Here is an 18123-nt window from a genome sequence, read left to right as displayed (position 1 = left end):
CAGCACCAACTGCTCTATGAAGAAGGCACTGTTAGTGTTTCAGTCTACAGCCTAAGGTTGTCTCATTCACAATAGGCCAAGACATGCCTACCACTCACCCAGAATTCTCCGATACCAAAGCCTGTGTCATAAACCACTTTTGCAGTGAGCCTGCACGTTTACACCACAGGGGCCCTGAAGCCATGGCAGCTGCTTGCATGCTGCTTCTTGGGACCTGTGAGTAGGGTACCAGGGCTGCCCACTGCCACCAGCCTCCTTGTGTTACCCTCATGACCAAGGGCCTCTAATTTGCCTTCCTGGTTGACAGTATGTTCATTGAAAAAATGACTAGGGAGAACAGGAGCACATACTAAATGGCCCTTTGGTTACAATGGCCTGTCATGCTGCAGGGGAAAGAGCCATCCTAGCATGTCCCTCACAGAAGCTTCTCCCACCCCGCCACTTACTGTCCACGTTCCTTCACACAAACGGTTGAAGTGCTTTGAGCTGCAGTTTCTTTATCTGTAAACGAGAACACTGCCTGTCACTCCTACTTGCCAGAATTCCTATAAGAAAAATCAAACATGTATGGAATAGGTTGATAATCTCTAAAGCACAATGCTGATCATTGTTGTTTAACAGCAGCTGTGGTATCGAGGAATGCTGTAGATAAACTGGACTTGGATTCGAGTTCCAGGAATGCTACTTCGAACAATGTGATATTATTCAAGTGAATTCTAGTGTCTGAGACTCAGTTTTTTTTTTTTATATGTTAACAAGGGATATAAAATCTACTTTCCATAGTGGAGCTATAAAGATAATAATGAGGAAATTGCTTTAAACTGAACTGTGCAAATTCTTTTAATATATGCCATAATGAATTAATGTTACCAATTAATATACACTATCTTTTTTCTAATTATTTAAAAAACACATCATTAGGGTATATTATGACTTGTTAAATGGACTCTAGGTGAGTGGGTTTCTTTGGGAAGCTGTTAAGTCATCCTGTGTAAAATACAAATAACCTGTCATAATGGCTGGTGGGTGATTTGAGGAGGACACAGCCACCTAGTATACAAAACCTCCTTTTAGTGATGGAAGGGTTAACATGACTTAAAGAACAGATACTATTAATTGCAGAGTGTGCTCCAGGGAAGGGGTAGGCCAGCCCCCGAGGTTTCCCTGAGCAGGTGCACTGGGTCTGCCTTCACCAGCCATGGCCTTTCTCTCTTGGAAGAGCAGTTACAGCAGCTTCTTGCTGGGAAGGGTCCAGGCAACCACGTTCTTGTAGTAAGATCGGCTTTCTTACTGTCTGTGTTGTCCTCTCCTTTGCAATCTAGCTGGGCTTGGGGCTTGCTCAATATTGTGATCCACTCTGCAAGAAATGAAGTAAAGTGGTTCTTTCATACAACTCCAAAGTACACCTAGCTGTGGGGAATACCAAGAGGTTTACACTGTGACCCTGTCTTAAGCAGCTTCAAAGACAGCTGGTAAGAAAGGTGCATATGCAGAGTGAGATTTAACAGAAATACACACATACGGGTGCCTAATGAGTGGCCCAGGTGGCAAGTGCCACAGAAGCTGAGAAGTGAAAGGGTCACCCACCATGGGATGTAATTGTTGGAGAAACTTTCTATAGAAATACTTTCTTTTAGTCAGTCAGTTAAGCAGCTGCTATTCCTGAATGAATGTCCATGTTGTTCCAGGAACTGTGCTCAGGGTTATGTTTGACTTAGTCCTTGAGGGATAAGTAGGAATTTAACTGCTATACATTGTCTTCATTTCCTAGGCTGCAATTACTCATGGATCCTATTCATCTGCCTCCACTCCCAGCCCCTCACGCTACCTCTGAGCATGTACATCTATCACTGTATTCTGCAGGAATTTCCAATTCACTATACTCCATGCTGAGAATACCATCTTTGTTTCCAATAGGGCTCAACCTGGAATTTGTTTCAATTGCTGTCATTGTACACCCAATGCCCATATTATGGATCTTAAAATCTGCTCTAATTCTTTTGTCTCCCTATATTCTGCAAACAGTTGCTCAGAAGAAGGGGCTATCAAAACTCAAAGATGAGAGATGTCCTCTTCCAAACTGTGTCTCTTCTCCATATTGCCACATTCGTTCTCTTAGTTCAGGTTATCGTTCACATGGGGTAACGGTAGTACGCAGTGACTGCTGCAGACCTAACGCAGACAGATTATGTTTGAATCCAAGCAACACTATTGACTAGCTGTTTGGCCTTAAGTGATTACTCAAGATCTTGCCACACTGGTGTTCTCCTCTAAAACACAGGCCAGCAATTGTCACAAGTTTAAGAAGTTGGAGTGATACATATGAATTTAAATGATAAAAAATGCTTATAATAGTAGCCAGCACTCAGTAATTACTCAGAAAGACCTCTAGCTGTCATGGCTATTTCTATACTGAACTCCTCCCCATGATCTTCTGGTTCCCTGCAGGCTTCAGAATTGCCTTCTTAGAAGGTAAAGCTGATCACATCCTTCTGAGTTTGACAGCATCCCTGCTGATTCACTGTTAAGTACAAATGAGATGCCCACACCTCACACCTCATTCTTGGCTTTTCCAGATCTGGACCCAACCACCCGTCTCCTTCAAATAACCCCTCCATCTTCACACCTCTTAAACCAAAATAAACCGTGAAACTCTTCCTCTCCTACTAATGTGTCAGATGCTTTCCTGATCCTGTCAGAAGTCCCCCCTGTGTCTTCGCCCCTGTTCACCCAGCTGTCTGTCTTCATAAACCTCTGTCATGGCCATAACTTGTCTGAGTCCTAGCACTGTGGCTGGTGTACACACTAAGTGCTCATTAAATATTTTCTGGATGAGTAGATAAATTAATGGATGAATGTATTTAATAGTTGAATAGTTTCCACCATATTAGATACTTTCCCATTATTACAGACTATATAAAAGTCCAATGTCTTAAATGAGTTTATGAATTATGTTCATCAAGGGAAAAAATACACAAAAAGTAATTTTTGACTTTTCCTTTACATACTTATATTTTCTAGAGTGCAGAAATCTTTCCTAGAACTTGAACAAGTTAGTTTAGATAATACGTTACCATGTCTTATTAGTAGTAGGGTAAAATCACATCCTGGCTTCCCTGGAGAGTCCCAATTTATGCCTGTTATTCTGGGTTAATTTTAAAATCACCTTTTTCCCCCTTCAAAAATATTCTGATTTAGATGATAAATTATCATGGCACCCTAATTATAAAGAATGGTTACCTTTAAAATTATACAAAAATTAAAAGATTGCCTAGCAAGGAAGTCCAAAGGTAATTAACCCCGTCTATAGGCAATATCCCAGGGGCAGGCCAGAACCATTTACATCACACACAGTACACAGCCTGCCTTTCAAAAGTTTATTAGGGGCCCTCTGTGAACTTAGGTGTTTTATACTTTCCTACATAAAGGCCTGCTTATTTCTCCCAATACACATTCTCTTCCTTCTTCTTCCTGCAGCTTAGGCTGGGACTGTAACTTAGAGACACAGGTTCTGTAAAATTTAAGGAGCACAGGTTAAAAATTCAGAGAAAGTCATCAGGGCTTAAGTATGAAAATTCAAATCACATTGACTATGGTAAGCTGAATAATGGCTCCCCAAGGATATCCATGTCCTAATTCCCAGAAGGCACTAATATGTTATCTTACGTGGCAAAGGGACTTTGTAGATATCATTGAGTTAAGGATTGTGGTATGGGGAGATTATTCTGGATTACCTGGGTGACCTAGCATCACAACAAATTCCTTACAAGAAGGAGGCAGGGGTCCGAGAAGAGAGAAGATGCTGCACTCTCGGCTTTCAGCACGAAGAAAGGGGCTGTGAGCAAGGGCTATAGGCAGCCGACAAAATCAGGAACAAGTAAGGAAACCAGAAGGAGCCAGCCTTGCCAAATCTTTGACTTCAGCCCTGTACACCTGATTTCAGACAGATGACCTCCAGAGCTATATGAGAATAAATTTCTATGTTTTAAGCCACTATGTTCTTGGTAATTTGTCATAGCAGCAAAACGAAACAAAAATACTGACCAATTGGAAGGGAAGTTCATATCCTAGTGTATCTCAAAATGTCATAGGCACTTTGCTTCAGATATGGCTAGACTGAGGTGTTCAAACAATGTCCCCAAAAAACTTCCTCTGTATCTTATTTCTGCTTTCTCTGCCTGGCATTCCCCACATGGAAGCCTGAAACCTGCACAATGACATTCTTATAACTGCAAACCTTGTGAAATATGTTTATTTCCTTATAACACAGACAAAAATCATAGTAATCATCTTAACTGGCTCGATTTGGGTTAAGGGCCCATTTACCACTGTGGAGGAGGGGATTTGATATGGTGATTGTGGTAAGTGGGTCATATGCTCACCTCTGAATCTACAGGGAGATGGGGCTCAACCCACCGACCACTTGAACTAACCATGGGAGAGGTTTCCTGGGAACAGTAGGGTGATGTATTAGGAGAATGGGGTCTGGAATACTGAGCAGGCAAAATATGCACAAATCACTCCTATGGCCTATGAGCAGCTCTGTGTTTGAGTAGTTCTAAAACTGGAAAATGTCCATGTCTTGTAACAGTAAAATGTATTTCTCTTTAACACAACAGTCTGAAGCAGGTGTTCCTGGTTGGGTAAATTTTGTTTGTTGTTGTTTGTTTTTGTTTTATGAGATGTTCTGCTCCAAGGGGCATCTCAGATTCTTGGGTCGTTTCCACTTTGTGGCTCTGTCATCCATATGTACAGAATTCTCTCCTACCAACAGATGTTTTCAAAGGATGGAGGATCAGCCATGGGAGAGATTTATGGGTGGAGCCTGAAGAAGGGATTCTGCCCAGAAATCAGGCTCATGGCTGCACTTAAATAAAAGGAAGATTCAGGAAAGTCATTCTTCTGTGAGCGTAAGAGATAAAGAGAACTATTTGGTAAACAACCAGCTAGTCATTTCCATTGATGTAATTCCATTGTAGTTTGCTTCTTTGTACTTCCTAGTACCAATTCCTTTACTACAAGTGTATTAACCAGCATTTCATTTATAATGGACAGAGTAGCACAAGACAGGAAAACATGGCTTCAGAAATAGGGGGTCCTCTGTTTCCTGGACTCTTGCCATTGTTGCCCCAGGGCCTGGCTATTAGGCCCTTTGTTGCTGGCTGTCTGCTTAGATTCCCAGTCCAATTCCCACCCTGTGGTACTAACTCCAGGCCAGGGAATGTTTTTTTTATGTGCTACATTTTGTCTTAAGTCCATCCTCAAACTGACTATATTTGCTTTCCATTTACATATTTGGTTTTGCTGCAGGAATTATTACACCTTTATTTTCATACGTTCAGCAACTCTTATGGCAACATTTCCTTCCCTGCTTTAGTTGAAAGTCTTTCAAATTCTCACAAAGAATTCTGAGTTATCACTGAGCTCTAAACATTTTCTTCAGGCAAGGTTTGGGCTGCATGGTCTGAGTTCTGAAGTGCTTTTATTTTTACTCACTTTCCAAATAAAAACTGTGGAACTGGAGGCAGAGCCAAGATAGCGGTGTGAGTAGAGCAGCGGAAATCTCCTCCCAAAACCACATATATTTATGAAAATATAACAAAGACAACTCTTCCTAGAATAGAGACCAAAGGACTCAGGACAATATCCAGACCACATCCACACCGGCGAAAACCCAGGACCTCGCGAAGGGGGTAAGATACAAGACCCGGCCCCACGGGACCCGAGCGCTGCTCCCCCCAGCTCCCGGCGGGAGGAGAGGAGGCAGAGTGGGAGGGAGACGGAGCCCAGGGCTGCCGAACACCCAGCCCCAGCCATCCGGGCCAGAGCGCAGGGCCCTCGATACTGGGAAAACAGGGCAGCAAGAACTGTGAGTGGGTCCCTGAAGCCGGCGCCTGAGGACAAAGAAAAGTGAGTGGCTTTTTGTTTTTTTGTTTTGTTTTGGCGAGTGCTTTTTGGAAGTCTTAAAGGGACAAGGAAGGACACTTAGTCCAGAGGCAGGGAATCTGGGGATCTCTGGGCACCGAAATCCCCTGGGCTGCAGGGAGCAGGGAGGCCCCTTACGGAGATAAATAGCCTCCCGGCCGCTCCCCCTCCAATGCGACTCCACCATTTTGGAGTAGCTGCCCGAGACAGGCCACGACCACAGCAACAGCAGAGATAAACTCCATAGCAGCCGGGCAGGAAGCAGAAGCCCTGTCTGCGCGCAGCTGCGCAGCACAAGCCACTAGAGGTCGCTGTTCTCCCAGGAGAGGAGGGCCACAAACCAACAAGAAGGGAAGTTCTTCCAGCCGTCACTCATCCCAGCTCTGCAAACTATTCCTATCACCATGAAAAGGCAAAGCTACAGGCAAACCAAGATCACAGAGACAACACCAGAGAAGGAGACAGACCTAACCAGTCTTCCTGAAAAAGAATTCAAAATAAAAATCATAAACATGCTGATGGAGATGCAAAGAAATATGCAAGGCTAAGGGATGAAGTCCGGAGGGAGATCACAGATGCCAGGAAGGAGATTACAGAAGTGAAACAAACTCTGGAAAGATTTATAAGCAGAATGGATAAGATGCAAGAGGCCATTGATGGAATTGAAACCAGAGAACAGGAACGCATAGAAGCTGACATAGAGAGAGATAAAAGGATCTCAAGGAATGAAACAATATTAAGAGAACTGTGTGACCAATCCAAAAGGAACAATATCAGTATTATAGGGGTAAAAGAAGAAGAAGAGAGAGAAAAAGGGATAGAAAGTGTCTTTGAAGAAATAATTGATGAAAAACTTCCCGAAACTGGGGGAGGAAATAATCGAAGAGACCACAGAAATACACAAAACTCCCAACAGAAAGGATCCAAGGAGGACAACACCAAGACACATAATAATTAAAATGGCAAAAATCAAGGACAAGGAAAGAGTTTTAAAGGCAGCTAGAGAGAAAAAGGTCACCTATAAAGGGAAACCCATCAGGCTAACATCAGACTTCTCGACAGAATCCCTACATGCCAGAAGAGAATGGCATGATATATTCAATGAAATGAAACAGAAGGGCCTTGAACCAAGGATACTGTATCAAGCACAACTATCATTTAAATATGCTGGAGGGATTAAAAAATTCCCAGACAAGCAAAAGCTGAGGGAATTTGCTTCCCACAAACCACCTCTACAGGGCATCTTACAGGGAATGCTCTAGATGGGAGCACTCCTAGAAAGAGCACAGCACAAAACACCCAACATATGAAGAATGGAGGAGGAGGAATAAGAAGGAAGAGAAGAAAAGAATCTCCAGACAGTGTAAATAACAGCTCAATAAGCGAGCTAAGTCAGGCAGTAAGATACTAAAGAGGCTAACCTTGAACCTTTGGTAACCACGAATTTAAAGCCTGCAATGGCAGTAAGTACATATCTTTCCATAGTCACCCTAAATGATAATGGATTGAATGCACCAATAAAAAGACACAGAGTAATAGAAAGGATAAAACAGCAAGACCCATCTATACGTTGCTTACAAGAAACTCACCTCAAACCCAAAGACATGTACAGACTAAAAGTCAAGGGATGGAAAAACATATTTCAGGCAAACAACAGCCAGAAGAAAGCAGGGGTTGCAGTACTAATATCAGACAAAATAGACTTCAAAACAAAGAAAGTAACAAGAGATAAAGAAGGACACTACATAATGATAACGGGCTCAGTCCAACAAGAGGATATAACCATTCTAAATATATATGCACCCAACACAGGAGCACCAGCATGTGTGAAACAAATACTAACAGAACTAAAGGGGGAAATAGACTGCAATGCATTCATTTTAGGAGACTTCAACACACCACTCACCCCAAAGGATAGATCCACCACGCAGAAAATAAGTAAGGACACAGAAGCACTGAACAACACACTAGAACAAATGGACCTAATAAATATCTATAGAACTCTACATCCAAAAGCAACAGGATATACATTCTTCTCAAGTGCACATGGTACATTCTCCAGAATAGACCACATATACTAGCCACAAAAAGAGCCTCAGTAAATTCCAAAATATTGAAATTCTACCAACCAACTTTTCAGAACACGAAGGTATAAAACTAGAAATAAATTCTACATAGAAAACAAAAAGGCTCACAAACACATGGAGGATTAACAACATGCTCCTAAATAATCAATGGATCAATGAACAAATTAAAATAGAGATCAAGGAATATATGGAAACAAATGACAACAACAACACAAAGCCCCAACTTCTGTGGGACACAGCAAAAGCAGTCTTAAGACGAAAGTATATAGTGATCCAGGCACACTTGAAGAAGAAAGAACAACCCCAAATGAATAGTCTAACATCACAATTCTTGAAACTGGAAAAAGAAGAACAAATGAGACCTAAGGTCAGCAGAAGGAGGGACATAATAAAGATAAGAGAAGAAATACACACAATTGAGAAGAATAAAACAATAGCAAAAATCAATGAAACCAAGAGCTGGCTCTTTGAGAAAACAAAAAAATAGATAAGCCTCTAGCCAAACATATTAAGAGAAAAAGAGAATCAACACAAATCAATAGAATCAGATGTGAGAACGGAAAAATCACGACAGACTCCACAGAAATACAAAGAATTATTAAAGACTACTATGAAAACCTATATGCCAACAAGCTGAAAAACCTAGAAGAAATGGACAACTTCCTAGAAAAATAAAACCCTCCAAGACTGACCAGGGAAGAAACACAAAAGTTAAACAAACTAATTATGAGCAAAGAAATTGAAATGGGAATCAAAAAACTACCCAAGAACAAAACCCCTGGGCTGGACGGATTTACTAGGAATTTTATCAGACACACAGAGAAGACATAATACCCATTCTCCTTAAAGTTTTCCAAAAAATAGAAGAGGAGGGAATACTCTCAAACTCACTCTATGAAGCCAACATCACCCTAATACCAAAACCAGGCAAAGACCCCACCAAAAAAGAAAATTACAGACCAATATCCCTGATGAATGTAGATGCAAAAATACTTAATAAAATATTAGCAAACTGAATTCAAAAACATATCAAAAGGATCATACACCATGACCAAGTGGGATTCATCCCAGGGATGCAAGGATGGTACAACATTCGAAAATCCATCAACATCATCCACCACATCAACAAAAAGAAAGACAAAAACCACATGATCATCTCCATAGATGCTGAAAAAGCATTTGACAAAATGCAACGTCCATTCATGATAAAAACTCTCAGCAAAATGGGTATAGAGGGCAAGTACCTCAACAGAATAAAGGCCATATATGATAAACCCACAGCCAACATTATACTGAACAGTGAGAAGCTGAAAGCTTTTCCTCTGAGATCGGGAACAAGACAGGGATGCCCACTCTCCCCACTGTTATTCAACATAGTACTGGAGGTCCTAGCCATGGCAATAAGACAAAACAAAGAAATACAAGGAATCCAGATTTGTAAAGAAAAAGTTAAACTGTCATTATTTGCAGATGACATGATATTGTACATAAAAAACCCTAAAGACTCCACTCCAAAACTACTAGAACTGATATTGGAGTACAGCAAAGTTGCAGGATACAAAATTAACACACAGAAATCTGTGGCTTTCCTATATACTAACAATGAACCAATAGAAAGAGAAATCAGGGAAACAATTCCATTCACAATTGCATCAAAAAGAATAAAATACCTAGGAATAAACCTAACCAAAGAAGTGAAAGACCTAAACCCTGAAAACTACAAGTCACTCTTAAGAGATATTAAAGGGGACACTAACAAATGGAAACTCATCCCATGCTCGTGGCTAGAAAGAATTAATATCGTCAAAATGGCCATCCTGCCCAATGCAATATACAGATTTGATGCAATCCCTATCAAATTACCAGCAACATTCTTTAACGAACTGGAACAAATAATTCAAAAATTCATATGGAAACACCAAAGACCCCAAATAGCCAAAGCAATCCTGAAAAAGAAGAATAAAGTAGGGGGGATCTCACTCCCCAACTTCAAGCTCTACTATAAAGCCATAGTAATCAAGACAATTTGGTACTAGCACAAGAACAGAGCCACAGACCAGTGGAACAGATTAGAGAATCCGGACATTAACCCAAACATATATGGTCAATTAATATTTGATAAAGGAGCCATGGACATACAATGGCGAAATGACAGTCTCTTCAACAAACGGTGCTGGCAAAACTGGACAGCTACATGTAGGAGAATGAAACTGGACCATTGTCTAACCCCATACACAAAAGTAAATTCAAAATTGATCAAAGACCTGAATGTAAGTCATGAAACCATAGAACTCTTAGAAAAAAACATAGGCAAAAACCTCTTAGACATAAACATGGGTGACCTCTTGTTGAACATATCTCCCCAGGCAAGGAAAACAACAGCAAAAATGAACAAGTGGGACTATATTAAGCTGAAAAGCTTCTGTACAGCAAAAGACACCATCAATAGAACAAAAAGATACCCTACAGTTTGGGAGAATATATTTGTAAATGACACATCTGATAAAGGCTTGACGTCCAAAATATATAAAGAGTTCACCCACCTCAACAAACAAAAATCAAATAAACCAATTAAAAAATGGGCAGAGGAACTGAACAGACAGTTCTCCAAAAAAGAAATACAGATGGCCAACAGACACATGAAAAGATGCTCCACATCGCTAATTATCAGAGAAATGCAAATTAAAACCACAATGAAGTATCACCTCACACCAGGAAGGATGGCTACCATCCAACAGACAAACAACAACAAATGTTGGCGAAGTTGTGGAGAAAGGGGAACCCTCCTACACTGCTGGTGGGAATGTACATTAGTTCAACCATTGTGGAAAGCAGTATAGAGGTTCCTCAAAATGCTCAAAATTGACTTACCATTTGACCCAGGAATTCCACTCCTAGGAATTTACCCTAAGAACGCAGCACTCAAGTTTGAAAAAGACAGATGCACCCCTATGTTTATTGCAGCACTATTTACAATAGCCAAGAACTGGAAGCAACCAAAGTGTCCATCAGTAGATGAATGGATACAGAAGAGGTGGTACATATACACAATGGAATATTACTCAGCCATAAGAAGAAAACAAATCCTACCATTTGCAATATCATGGATGGAGCTAGAGGGTATTATGCTCAGTGAAATAAGCTAGGTGGAGAAAGACAAATACCAAATGATTTCACTCATCTGTGGAGTATAAGAACAAAGGAAAAACTGAAGGAACAAAACAGCAGCAGAATCACAGAACCCAGGAATGGACTAACAGGTATCAAAGGGAAAGGGTCTGGGGAGGATGGGTGGGTAGGGAGGCATAAGGGGGGGAAGTAGAAAGGGGGTATTATGATTAGCATGCATAAGGGGGGGGAGAAAGGGGAGGACTGTACAACACAGAGAAGACAAGTAGTGATTCTACAACATTTTGCTATGCTGATGGACAGTGACTGTAAAGGGGTTTTGGGGGGGACCTGGTATAGGGGAGAGCCTAGTAAACATAATATTCTTCATGTAATTGTAGATTAATGATAGCCGAAAAAAAAAAAAGAAATGAAAGAAAAGGGGGATTACTCCATGATAGGATAAAACTAACTGTAAATCAACTATAATGCATGCTTTAAATATCTTTAATTTTGATCATTTAAAGGGTGTCAGATGATCAGCTATGGAAGTACATTTTTCTGATAATATTCCTTTCTCTTAAAAAAAAAGCATTTTCTGTGTGGTGATCTCCAATAAGTTCTTCACAATGATATAAAGGGCATATCAAAGTGTGGGCTAAGGGTCTGTTTGTGTTTATACAGAGGATCAAAGCCTAATTTGGCTACCCAGAAAACGAACTAAGATACGATATGAAGAAGATCTTCCAACATCAACATTCTCTGGAAGAGTTATTCCAGAAGATGATCATCAAAAACTTCAACAAAGATCCTGGCGCTGTTGCAGTTGTAGCTGCATTCATCCCACCGGTTCCTGGACTTGCCATGGGAATGAAGAAGGAGATATCTAAGCTGCCCTGTGCACACAGTAAAACAACAAATTTGACTGGATCTATACTGTCGGAACTCAACCAAGAATTAGGAGAAGTGCAAGTTGCAGCGCTCCAAAATCTTGCGACTACAGACTATCTACTATTAAAAGAACATATGGGATGTGAACAGTTCCTAGGAATGTGTTGTTTTAATTTGTCTGATTTTTCTCAAACTATTCAAATTCAGTTAGACAATATTCATCATATCATTGATAAGTTTTCACAAATGCCTAGGGTGCCTAACTGGTTTTCTTGGTTTCACTGGAGATGGCTGGTTATTGTAGGTCTGCTTTGGTTATGTAGCTGTATTCCTATTATGTTAATGTGTGTGTGCAATTTAATTAGTAGTTAAAAACCTACACATGCTTATGTTACTCTACAAGAAGATATGTCAAAGAAATAATCAATCTTCCCATGTTTTCTTCTGTCTGCTACTTCTATAGCTTTTCTTCTTGCTTCCTAATTACAACCCTTAAGTAGAATTCGTGCCTCATATAGAATGTACCGAGTATTATAATTCTTCCAAGTGGTAAAGACACCTCAAGACAAATGCTGGGCATAAAAGCCACAGGGCATAAATCTGCGAAGAAGTAAAAAGCTAACCTTTTCAAACAATATTGCTTCTCTCTCACTTACCAACTTTACATTTCCCTGTATGGCCCCGGAAGATGACTGGTTAGCCAGAGACGGGTAAGATTCCTCAAGGGAGGAACAACCTAAGACAGTCACAGTCGCAGGGAGGCCATCAGGTGAGAAATTGGGGATCAAGAGAGGTGAGGCTTAGAACCTCATGCCCCCTGTTTTGAGAGAAATCTTCTGCATCTGTGGATGTTTTGTTGCCCTTGTCTAGCTTGGATTAATTCTTAGTCTATAGGCACACACCTGATCATCTACCTTTGCCCTCTTACAGCACTAAACTATATTTTCTACCTTTGTCTTGCATCTACGTACCACTTCAGCATTTTATTAAAAATAATAATAATAATAATAAGGGAGAAATGTGGGATTCACATATAAATCAAGTATAAAAATCAAACGAATATTCATATTTGACTTGATTGTTTATAGTTCATAATGTGTGATCAAAACCGAAAGTTTCTGTGATGACTGCCCTTGTACTGTTCACCATGTAAGAACTTATTCACTATGTAAGAATTTGTTCTCCATGTAAGAACTTGTTCGTTATGCTTCAGAAGATTGGAGACTGTTGAGAATTAGACTTGGGGTTGATTAATGATTGTGCATTGAGTGCCCTATACAGAATTTTATTGTTGTTAACAACCATTTGATCAATAAATATGAGATATACCCTCTCAAAAAAAAAAACTGTTTAACTAAGAAGATGAATGAGAAAGAGAGGAAATGGGGGAAAGAGAAAGTAGATGAGATGGATTGAAAAAGCAGGAGGGAGAATGTGGAGATCTTTTCAGCAAACCACCCATTGAGCTTCTCCATAGCACAAAGTTGGTGGGAAGTTGGGGGACATGGAGTAGTAACAGGTGAGAATAACAACAAGTGAGAGGGAGGTCACACAAGGGACAATGGCACAGAGAAGCACCCTTTTGAAGATCTCTATGAAATCGATTCATTTTCTAGCAAAGAATAGTGATAGGATAAGAGAATAAAGAGCTTTGGCAATGCTGCGACTTTCCCCTAACAGATGCATTTCTCCTTTACCTTCCCGGTAGTAAACTGCAATCTTCTTTGAGGATCTCCAACAAAAGTCGCATGGGGGAACATCCTGAAGAGTCCTGACAGTTAGCAAGTGCGTGCACACTCTTAGATATACGCCACTTGTCTAACAACATTTAAATGACAATAACTTCTCTGAGTAGGTGCTCTAAAATTTCATTATATAATATTCTTATTGTACAACCACACACTTGTATACGGCCTCACCTCCTGTTTTCAGATGATTGAGCAGAAATAGGTCTTCTCTAGGAAGCTGAACGATCAAGAGAAAGTAAATGAAAAACAAGTGATAACTGAGGGAAAATGGGAAAATGCAAGAAATAAATAGAAGAAAGACTATAAAGGGGGCTTTTATAAGAGCAAGTACTTTCATCAATAACCAGTGATTTATTAGCAGCTTTTATTGAGCATCTGTTACTTCCTGCATATGTGTTTTTCTGGGGATGCAGGAACTTTTGCAAAAAAACATAAACACAGTCAGTGCTGAATGACAAACGGTAGGTACAGATTCTCAGGGGCTTAAACTTCTCTGGAAGGTGAGGTCTGTGCCAAACTAGAGAACTCAGGGGAAAGTCACCAGGGCTTCAAAGGCTGGGCAGAACCCAAGATATATATGGGTAAGGGATGAAGACCTGTTAAGAAAGGAAAAAAGGTAAACATACAAATAAAAAGAAGGTCTAAAGCACAGAATCTGTAATAGACACCTTTGGATTGAGTGCGAGGACAAAGAGTGAGTAAGGAGAATATAAAGAAACAGAAAAGATGACACAGGAAAAAAGAAGAAAATGGTGACACATAAAGAATGAGGAAGAAAAAGTGGAGAGACAGAAGAGGAGTAGGAAGAGAAAGAAAAAACAAACACAATTTTAGATGCTGACAAATTTCCACACTTGAACCCTCCGTGATGATTTCAGAAAGGCCGGTGTGGCCAAAGAATCGAGCCCTCATTACTGGGCTTCGCTGTGGGTTTCCTAGATGGGTTGTGGGCAGAGTTCCAGGCTGACTTGGTTGTGATATTCAGAGAACATAATTTTGTAAGCCTAAACATACCTAAGTAAAATGAGTGAATTGAAACAGGAATATGCGTATTTATTCAGTGATCAGTGAGGGAGTTTCTATATCAAATTAAATTTCCTTTAGAATATTCTACTATTTTGTAATGGTGAAACTCCTGATACTTAAATATAGAACAGGACAAAGCAATTTTCTTCCAGTCCAAAATGAAATAAATAGGAGATGGTTTGTTTTGATCAGTTATGCATACTGATTATTAACACATTTAACAAACTAGTTACTATCATGAGATTTATCTGCTGCCTCAATTATCAATGTGGGAAAAACCAGACAGAACTGAAGCTTTATCTGTTGCACACGTCTTTCATGATATTCAAACACTTTAACATGGCCTCTTTGGTAGCTTTACCCCTTGTCGGTTTAGCTAAAAACCGAAGTATGTTTCCCTAGAATTCCCTCTCTGTAGGCTGTGTGTTGGGATTATTCAGGAAAGAATCTGATTAAGATTTGGGAAGCAGATATGAAATACCTGTGATATTTGCACTTGAAAATCAAGGTCAGGCCCTGTTGCAGTTTATGTACATTTTTGTTCATCTGCTGGCTCAATAATAGTGGGAAAGATTGGCAAATGATACAAGGGATTGGGGATGATAAGCCAAATGAGTGGTTGAAACATGCAGCATAGGAGTTCATTTACTCCTTTACATACATTCTATTTGAAGAATTTGTACTAAGTACCTACTCAGTGACAGATACTGTGTAAGGTTCTGGTGGAGAGAAGAAGATGACTGACAAAGAGGTCCTTGACACAGTTCCCCTGTCTCACAAGGTTTATAGGCAAGAAGTGACAGAAAAAAAATATGGCTCTGGGGCAAAATAATATGAGGTTAAAGTCCCATGAGATATACAGACCATGAAATAGATCTGTTCATGGGTTCCGTCCTGCAGTTAATTCACATAAAGAGCCCTGGTATGTTGCTCTGGTGGCACTAAAGCTGCCAATCTGGGAAAGGCAGGACTGTTGCCTTCAAACTGTAGAAAATATGAGGTGATCAAACAAAGCTTCTTTCTTTTTTTCTTTAAAAAATTTTTTTTAATTAAGGTATTATTGATATACATTCTTATGAATGTTTCACATGAAAAACAATGTGGTTACTACATTCACCCATATTATCAAGTCCCCACCCATACCCCAATGCAGTCATTGTCCATTGTAAGTGTAGTAAGATGCCACAGATTCACTATGTGCCTTCTCTGTGCTACACTGTCTTTCCTATGATCCCCATACAGCAATCATGACACCCCACAATCCCCTTCTCCCTCCCTCCCCATCTGCCCTCCCACACCCCTCCCCATTGGTAACTGCTAGTTCCTTCTTGGAGTCTGTGAGTCCACTACTATTTTGTTCCTTCAATTTTGCTTCATTATTATACTCCACAAATGAGGGAAATCATTTGGCACTTGTCTTTCTCCGCCTGGTTTATTTCACTGAGCATAATGTCCTCCAGCTCCATCCATGTTGTTGCAAATGGTAAGATTTGTTTCTTTCTTATGGTTGAATAGTATTCCACTGCGTATATGTACCACATCTTCTTTATCCATTCATCTACTGATGGACACTTAGGTTGCTTCCATATCTTGGCTATTATAAATAGTGCTACAATAAACATAGGGGTGCATATGTCTTTTTGAATCTGAGAATTTGTATTCTTTAGGTAAATTCCTAGGAGTGGAATTCCCGGGTCAAATGGTATTTCTGTTTTCACTTTTTTGAGGAACCTCCATATTGCTCTCTACAATGGCTGAACTACCTTCATTCCCACCAGTAGTGTAGGAGGGTTTCCCTTTCTCTGCATCCTCGTCAGCATTTGTTCTTAATCTTTTCTATGCAGGCCATCCTAACTGGTGTGAGGTGATATCTCATTGTGGTTTAAATTTGCATTTTCCTGATGAATAGTGATGTGGAGCATCTTTTCCTGTGTCTATTGGCCATCTGAACTTTTTCTTTGGAGAATTGTCTGTTCATATCCTCTGCCCATTTTTTAATAGGATTATTTGCTTTTTGGGTGTTGAGGCGTGTGAGTTCTTTATATATTTTGGATGTTAACCCCTTGTCAGATATGTCATTTACAAATATATTCTCCTATACTGCAGGATGCCTTTTTGTTCTGTTGATGGTGTTCTTTGCTGTACAGAAGCTTTTTAGTTTGATGTAGTCCCATGTGTTCATTTTTGCTTTTGTTTCCCTTGGTCATTCAGGAAGAAGTTGCTCATGTTTACATTCAGGAGATTTTTGCCTATGTCATCTTCTAAGAGTTTTATGATTTCATGACTTACATTCAGGTCTTTGATCCATTTTGAGTTTACTTTTGTGTATGGGGTTAAATAACAATTCAGTTTCATTCTCTTGTATGTAGTTGTCTAGTTTTGCCAACACCAGTTGTTGAAGAGGCTGTCATTTCCCCATTGTATGTCCATAGCTCCTTTATCATATATTAATTGACCATATATGGTTGGGTTTATATCTGGGCTCTCTAATCTGTTCCATTGGTCTATTGTTCCAAACAAAGCTTCTTTCTAAGCAAACTTCTTAAACAGGTGCTATTTGGATTGGGAAAGGGTTTTGATAGGCAAAAGGAGAGGAGAGAGCACCCCCAAGTAAAAGGAATGGCTGAAGATGAAAAAAACAGGAGGGGCAATATATGGTATGTTCTCAGTGAAAAAGACTGAGGATCCAGTGGCAAGAAAAGGTGGTTGGGGTTAAGATAGGGGACCTTAAGGTCCCAGTCTTTGCCTTCACAGACTTACAGAATGATTTCATTTGAGGTCAGTCTATGTATTTGATAATGAAATGTAAGAGTCTTAGATCCTGCCTGTGGTTGGATATAGTTAATGGCTCAAATCAAGGTGTCCACCCTCCTGCAATCAGACAGAAGAGCAGAAGCAGTTCCAGGTGACTTCAGTGTATTGAAGCCAGACTGTCTCCTCCCACTACAGGAGACTTTTCTCTAGGGAGCCAGTTGTTCAGGATGTCACACTGACTCCATGTGACCAGTGCATATTTGATGGAGAAAGAGAAAGAACAATTTCCATGGTAAGTACAAGACTTTGCTATTTCCCAATGAGCATAAGAAAAAATGTTCTGCTGCAGCTCCTTCCAAAAAAACACACATTTTTTTCTCTTAATTTTCCAACCTATGGATGAGTACATGTCCCTGTCCCAGAAGCAGATCCCTGAAAGAATTTAGAAATTCCCCATCTAATCTCAGAAAAAAAACCAACTCAGGTGAAAACAGTGTTGTCATAATAAGGAAAGCTTCAAAAATACATTTTTATTCACATTGTTCTATTGAATATTTAATATGAATTTATTGAAAGAAAATTGG

The 18123-nt window shown here is 40.0% G+C and overlaps 1 long non-coding RNA gene across 1 annotated transcript in view; it reads right to left on the bottom strand.

Moving 5' to 3' along the window:
- LOC118919198 (uncharacterized) overlaps positions 1–18123 on the bottom strand; it is a 61869-nt gene that overhangs the window by 2092 nt on the left and 41654 nt on the right. The window contains exon 2 of the long non-coding RNA XR_005027400.2: positions 447–501. This is a non-coding gene — a long non-coding RNA (uncharacterized LOC118919198). The remainder of the gene's footprint in view (positions 1–446; positions 502–18123) is intronic.

The sequence above is a fragment of the Manis pentadactyla genome, chromosome 8 (assembly GCF_030020395.1).
Source record: "Manis pentadactyla isolate mManPen7 chromosome 8, mManPen7.hap1, whole genome shotgun sequence".
Classification (NCBI taxonomy): Eukaryota; Metazoa; Chordata; class Mammalia; order Pholidota; family Manidae; genus Manis; species Manis pentadactyla.
The sequence above is the reverse complement of the archived record's forward strand: the minus strand, read 5'-3'. Positions and strand labels throughout refer to the sequence as shown.